The following is a 7,570-nucleotide window of genomic DNA, read 5'->3' as shown; positions in this document are numbered from 1 at the left end:
TGTTCAAGTGGCTGATAGTCACATCGGATACAATAGACTGACTCTCCTGAACATCAGGAAGACAGCATTTACCCACTATGTGATTCAATTGTCTTTCTATGTTATATTGACTATCCTGTTGTATATATTATTTATTAAAATTTACTATATTGCCATTTAGACAGAGACATAACATAAAAGATTATTACTCGTCATGTATATGAAGAATGTAAGTAATAAAATCAATTCAATTCTAGTCCTGACGAAGGGTCTCGGCCGGAAACGTCGACTGTACCTCTTCCTAGAGATGCTGCCTGGCCTGCTGCGTTCACCAGCAACTTTGATGTGGTTGCTTGAATTTCCAGCATCTGCAGCTTTCCTCGTGTTCACTCTTTTCATCTTCGGCTTTTTTACAGACGGTGTGATGTTTGCTTCCAGAATTTGCTGGTATTTAATTGAATTCATTCTTCCCTCTACCAGTAAATGTTCCCCGTGCCACTGGCTGCAACACAAGCCCAAAGCATGATCGATCCACCCCCGTGCCTAACAGTTGGAGAGGGGTTCTTTTCATGAAATTCTGCACCCTTTCTTCTCCAAACATGCCTTTGCTCATTGCAGCCAAAAAGTTCTATTCTAAAGGTTCAAAGGAAGATCTTAACAAGCCTGATGCATTTTGGAAACAAGTCCTGTGGACTGATGAAGTTAAAATAGAACTTGTATATTTGTGCCTAAGACACAGTGTTGTCTCTGCAAAGAATGCCAGACAGAGCTGGACCATAGATTCTTCAGATACTGTTAATCGAGAATAATACACGCAAAATACTGGAGGAACTCAGCAGGTCGGGCAGCATTCATGGAGGGAAATGAACAGTGGACATTTCGGGCTCAGACCCTTATCAAGATTGGAACAGTGTGTACTGTGTGATAAACTGGGTGGTGATCGGTGCAAAAGGTAAACGGCGAAGGAAGAAGTTAGGGGAGGGAGCCCAGACCTTTGATCACCCTGGATGCGAGCATCAGCGCGATGGTATTTCAAACAAATTAATCACGGTCTGCAAACATCACTGGCTGCGCATGCGTAGAGACGTGGCGGCATCGCCATGTTGGGTATACTGGCAGAGACCTTCCCTCGGGCCCGGATCCCCGGTCCCGCTGACTACACGGGCGGCCCTGCAGGCCCTCATTCGCCGTACCACGGTCCCCGAACCCTCCCTCGGTCCTCAAGCTCCCCGGATACTTCCCCTTTCCTTCTCCCGCCCGGCCTCCCGAGCATCGACCTATCAGGTGACGACACCCATTGAAGACTGGCAGGCACGTCGGCTAATGGGGCGCCGGATCTCGGGATGTTTACCCCGCCCGCTGAAGACTGGCAGGCACGCTATCCAATGGAGTATCAGGTCGCTGTTATGCCGCTTGGCCCGCTGACTACTGGCAGGCGTGTTATCCAATGGAGCGCCTAACCGCGGGACGTCTCCCAGACCACCCAATAGCGGTGAGGGTGGGTCCACGCGGAGGGCGTGGCTCTTCTTGATCGACAGACCTGGAAGCCACGCCCTCCCCGGCTCTCTCCCCGGGCACCACCTGTCAATCGGCCGCTGGGCAATGGTTGGGGATGAAGGCAGGAAGGTATCGGAGGAGACGGGGTTGAAGCATCCTCCGCTGCAGGTAAATAGTGGGCCGCGTCCCTCCGCACTGCAGCCGCTCCCTTCCACGTCCTAAGTCAGTAATTGCAAATTCCTGTCAATAATATGTGAGAATCAATCCAGTTTGCAAATTTTCGCTTGCATCTCCCCGGCTGTGCATCGTCCACCGTTCCCTCTCGGAGCAAGCACCATCCTCCCCTCGGACGCTCCGGAGGTGGGGTAGGTAGGAGGTGGGAGGTTCTGCCGTGGGGGTTGGTTGGCGAATGGATCGGGAGAGGCCACGGAGAGAGGAGGGAGGGTGGGGGGTGCGGATAACGGGAGAGGGATGGGGAAGTATGGATAGTCGTGCAGAAATGGGACCTGCACCAGGGACGTGGTGTCATAGAGACAGAACTGCTCCGAAACAGGCACTTCGGCCCAACTCTTTCATGCCGACCTAGATTTCCACCCGCGTTTCCCTCGCAGCATTTCTTAGAAGAGTTTTTTTGATATATTGTCCATGTACCTGTCTCAACCACTTCCTCTGGCAGCTCCTTCCACATAGCCCGCCCTCTGCGTGAAAAAGTTGCCCCTTGGGTCCCTATTAAACCTCCACTCTCACCCAATTGCCCTCTGGTTCTTCATTCTCCCCACCCTGGGGAAAGTGGCCTTGCGCATTCACCCTATCTGTGCCCCTCATGGTTTTATACAACTCTGTTAGGCCACCCCATCAGCGTCCTGCGTTCCAAGGAATAAAGTTATGGCCTGACCAACCTCCGTCCCTCAAGTCCTGGCAACATCCTCGGTCTCCTCTGCACTCTTTGCAAGTTAGTGACATCTTTCTGAAACCTTCCTGATTCTCAAGCTCAGTACCTCGATTAATAAAGACAAGCACATCTTCATTATCACTTTCAGGAGGATATACTGGCTTTAGAAGTGGTGCAAAGGAGGTTCACCAGGTTGATGAGGGGGTTAGACTATGAGGAGAGGTTGAATCGCCTGGGACTGTACTCGCTGGAATTCAGAAGGATGAGAAGAGATCTTATAGAAACATAAAATTATGAAAGAGATAGATAAGATAGAGGCAGGAAAGTAGGTGAGACTAGAACTAGGGGACATAGCCTCAAGATTCAGGAGAGTAGATTTAGGACAGAGATGAGGAGGAACTGCTTTTCCTAGAGAGTGGTGAATCTATGGAATTCTCTGCTCATTGAAGCAGTGGAATCTACCTCAGTAAATATATTTAAGACAAGGTTGGATAGATTTTTGCGTAGTAGGGGGATTAAGGGTTGTGGGGAAAAGGCAGGTAGGTGGAGATGAGTCCATGGCCAGATCAGCCATGATCTTATTGAATGGTGGAGCAGCCTCAATGGGCCAAATGGCCTACTCCTCCTATTTCTTATGTTCTTATGCTGTGGACTAGAACCCCAAAATCCCCGTGTATATCAACGCTGTTTAATGTCCCTTTACATTTGCCCTCCCACCTGCCCGGATTAAACTCCATCTGCCACTTCTCTGCCCATATTCTGTAACTGTTCTATAATCCTGCCTGAGCTCCCAGGTCTATTATTAACATCCGTGACCCAAACCCTGCCCTTCTCTTTTTGAGGGCAGTTGGCCGCAGGGGAGCACCACCACGCGGGTACCCCTGACTCGGAAACTTAACAGTCACTCCCTCACCATTGCCACGTCTGCTCGGCATGGAATCAGTGTGGGAACAGGCCCTTCGGCCCATCTGGTCCACGCCAGCCAAGATTAACATCTGAGCCGGTCCCACTTGCCCGCATTTGGCCCCTATCCCCCACGCGCCTGTCCAACGTTGTTCATGTACCTCCCTCAACCACTTCCTCTGGCAGCTCGTTCCATGTACGGAACAGCCGGATCGTAAGGACTGTGTGCATTCACCCCATCTGGGCCGGCATGCGGTTGGATATAAATAAAGGAATGTTGAAGCTTTATAAGGCATTGTTCAGACCACACTTGAATAGTGTGAGCAGATTTGGGGCCCTTATCTCAGAAAAGGTGTGCTGATGTTGGAGAGGGTTCAAAGGAGGTTCAAGACAATGATCCTGGGAGTGAAAGGCTTAACGTACGAGCAGCGTTTGATGGCTCTGGGCCTGTACTCGCTGGAATTTAGAAGAATGATAGGGGAATCTCATTGAAACCTACCGGATACTGAAAAGTCTGGACGTGGAGAGGACGTTTCCAATCGTGGGGAGTCGTGGACCAGATAGCACAGCCTCAGAATAGAAGGTCCTCCTTTCAGCAGAGGTGAAGAGGAATTTCTTTCGCCGGACGGTGGTGAATCTGTGGAATTTGTTGCCACGGACCGCTGTGGAGGCCAAGTCACTGGTTATACTTTAAGCGAAGGTTGATGGGTTCTTGATTGGTGTGGGCCATCAAAGGTTCTGGGGAGAAGGCAGAAGAGTGGGGTTTAGAAGGATGATAAATCAGCCATACTGGAATGGTGGAATGGCCTAATTCTGCTCCTATGTCTTATGGTCTACAATATAATGGGGTTGGTGTAACTGGGTTAGCAGAAGCTCAGTGGACCAAAAGGCCTTATTTCTTACTGGATATCTCCATGAGCATAAGGCAGTGAGTTCAAAACATCCCATGTGGGGATATAGACCTCTAATTAACTCTTATTCAATGAAGACATTCCTCCAAGAGGACCACCACCTTGTCATTGGGCTTGGAGGCTTGCCTGCCCCAATGACCTGAAGAGCGATGTTGGCTGGAGTCAAGGCCTTGTGCTTTAGCTCTTGGTAGGGCCACCCATGCCAAACAGGTCAAAGGGTGGAGGATAGACTAACAGTGGTCCATCAGGTATGGGGGTTCAGCTCAGGGTGACCAACCCTGACTGGTCAGGAAACAATTGCTATGGAAACCGCCATGAAGAATCCTTCTACAAACGAATATATGCGTACAACACTTTGGAGAGACAGAGATGGAGGAGCTTCATTGTTGCCCTGCGCGCCAGTGACGTAACAGGCAAAGAAAAAAGTACAATAAATACATTAATTTTTTTCCCTCCCACCCTTTTCCCAGCTGGTCTTTGCCCTCTCTACTGAGGCCACTTTTCTGATGCACCCCTATTATGTCACCACGCTCCCCCAACCATGGTTGTGCGGTCAATGGTACAGCGGTGTTTATGTGTGAGATACATGGGGAAGGGTAGAGGATTGGGAGAGTTTCGGAATGGAGGTGGGAGACGGGTGGGAGGAGAAGGGAGTGGGAGAGAGATAGGAAGGGAGGTTGATGTAGGGATGCCTTGGGACAGAGACACTGGCGGACCCCAGTCAAATCCAAGAATGTCAGTAAGGTATTTGAGATCCAAGGGGGTGGGGGGATCACGGGAGTCCGTCCCAAAATGAAAGCCCCATCCTGTGCCGAGAACCTGCTTGGTGGCAGTCACAGGGAGCTTCACTCTATGTCTAACGCCGGGAGTGTGTGATGGGACAGTGTGGAGGCTGCTTCACTCTGTGTCTGACCCTCGGAGTGTGTGATGGGACAGTGTGGAGGGAGTTTCACTCTGTGTCTGACGCTGGGTGGGTGTATGATGGGACGGTACGGAGGGAGTTTCACTCTGTGTCTGACGCTGGGTTGGTGTGTGATGGGACGGTGTGGAGGGAGTTTCATGCTGTGTCTGACCCCGGGAGTGTGTGATGGGACGGTGTGGAGGGAGTTTCACTCTGTGTCTGACGCTGGGTGGGTGTGATGGGACGGTGTGGAGGGAGTTTCACTCTGTGTCTGACCCGGGGAGTATGTGATGGGACAGTGTGGAGGGAGTTTCACTCGGTGTCTGACCCCGGGAGTGTGTGATGGGACGGTGTGGAGGGAGCTTCATTCTGTGTCTGACGCTGGGTGGGTGTGATGGGACGGTGTGGAGGGAGTTTCACTCTGTGTCTGACGCTGGGTGGGTGTGATGGGACGGTGTGGAGGGAGTTTCACTCGGTGTCTGACCCCGGGAGTGTGTGATGGGACGGTGTGGAGGGGGTTTCACTCTGTGTCTGACCCGGGGTGGGTGTGTGATGGGACGGTGTGGAGGGGGTTTCACTCTGTGTCTGACGCTGGGTGGGTGTGATGGGACGGTGTGGAGGGAGTTTCACTCTGTGTCTGACCCGGGGAGTGTGTGATGGGACGGTGTGGAGGGAGATTCACTCAGTGTCTGACGCTGGGTGGGTGTGTGATGGGACGGTGTGGAGGGAGTTTCATCTGTGTCTGACCCGGGGTGGGTGTGATGGGACGGTGTGGAGGGAGTTTCACTCTGTGTCTGACCCGGGGAGTGTGTGATGGGACGGTGTGGAGGGGGTTTCACTCTGTGTCTGACGCTGGGTAGGTGTGATGGGACGGTGTGGAGGGAGTTTCACTCTGTGTCTGACGCTGGGTGGGTGTGATGGGACGGTGTGGAGGGAGCTTCACTCTGTGTCTGACGCTGGTTGGGTGTATGATGGGACGGTGTGGAGGGAGCTTCACTCTGTGTCTGACGCTGGGTGGGTGTGTGATGGGACGGTGTGGAGGGAGATTCACTCTGTGTCTGACGCTGGGTGGGTGTGATGGGACGGTGTGGAGGGAGTTTCACTCTGTGTCTGACCCCGGGAGTGTGTGATGGGACGGTGTGGAGGGAGTTTCACTCTGTGTCTGACGCTGGGTGGGTGTGATGGGACGGTGTGGAGGGAGTTTCACTCTGTGTCTGATGCTGGGTGGGTGTGTGATGGGACGGTGTGGAGGGAGCTTCACTCTGTGTCTGACGCTGGGTGGGTGTGTGATGGGACGGTGTGGAGGGAGCTTCACTCTGTGTCTGACGCTGGGTGGGTGTGATGGGACGGTGTGGAGGGAGTTTCACTCGGTGTCTGACCCCGGGAGTGTGTGATGGGACGGTGTGGAGGGGGTTTCACTCTGTGTCTGACGCTGGGTGGGTGTGATGGGACGGTGTGGAGGGAGTTTCACTCTGTGTCTGACCCGGGGAGTGTGTGATGGGACGGTGTGGAGGGAGATTCACTCAGTGTCTGACGCTGGGTGGGTGTGTGATGGGACGGTGTGGAGGGAGTTTCATCTGTGTCTGACCCGGGGTGGGTGTGATGGGACGGTGTGGAGGGAGTTTCACTCTGTGTCTGACCCGGGGAGTGTGTGATGGGACGGTGTGGAGGGGGTTTCACTCTGTGTCTGACGCTGGGTGGGTGTGATGGGACGGTGTGGAGGGAGTTTCACTCTGTGTCTGACCCCGGGAGTGTGTGATGGGACGGTGTGGAGGGAGTTTCACTCTGTGTCTGACGCTGGGTGGGTGTGATGGGACGGTGTGGAGGGAGTTTCACTCTGTGTCTGACGCTGGGTGGGTGTGTGATGGGACGGTGTGGAGGGAGCTTCACTCTGTGTCTGACGCTGGGTGGGTGTGTGATGGGACGGTGTGGAGGGAGCTTCACTCTGTGTCTGACGCTGGGTGGGTGTGTGATGGGACGGTGTGGAGGGAGATTCACTCTGTGTCTGACCCCGGGAGTGTGTGATGGGACGGTGTGGAGGGAGCTTCACTCTGTGTCTGACCCCGGGAGTGTGTGATGGGACGGTGTGGAGGGAGCTTCACTCTGTGTCTGACCCCGGGAGTGTGTGATGGGACGGTGTGGAGGGAGATTCACTCTGTGTCTGACCCCAGGAGTGTGTGATGGGACAGTGTGGAGGGAGATTCACTCTGTGTCTGACCCCGGGAGTGTGTGATGGGACGGTGTGGAGGGAGCTTCACTCTGTGTCTGACCCCGGGAGTGTGTGATGAGACGGTGTGGAGGGAGTTTCACTCTGTGTCTGACCCCAGGGAGTGTGTGATGGGACGGTGTGGAGGGAGTTTCACTCTGTGTCTGACCCTGGGGTTTTGTGATGGGACGGTAAGAGGGAGCTTCACTCTGTGTCTGACCCCGGGAGTGTGTGATGGGACGGTGTGGAGGGAGATTCACTCTGTGTCTGACCCCGGGAGT

The 7,570-nt window shown here is 53.4% G+C and overlaps 1 protein-coding gene across 1 annotated transcript in view; it reads left to right on the top strand.

The window, feature by feature from the left end:
- The first annotated feature begins 1,516 nt into the window (after positions 1-1,516).
- LOC134338753 (membrane-associated guanylate kinase, WW and PDZ domain-containing protein 2-like) overlaps positions 1,517-7,570 on the top strand; it is a 63,582-nt gene continuing 57,528 nt past the window's right edge. Inside the window, exon 1 of the mRNA XM_063034798.1 lies at positions 1,517-1,644. The gene's annotated coding sequence lies outside the window, so the exon portion shown is untranslated. The remainder of the gene's footprint in view (positions 1,645-7,570) is intronic.

The sequence above is a fragment of the Mobula hypostoma genome, chromosome 28 (genome assembly GCF_963921235.1).
Source record: "Mobula hypostoma chromosome 28, sMobHyp1.1, whole genome shotgun sequence".
In the NCBI taxonomy this organism is placed as follows: domain Eukaryota; kingdom Metazoa; phylum Chordata; class Chondrichthyes; order Myliobatiformes; family Myliobatidae; genus Mobula; species Mobula hypostoma.
Note: the sequence above shows the minus strand (reverse complement) of the source record. Positions and strands in the feature narration are given on the sequence as shown.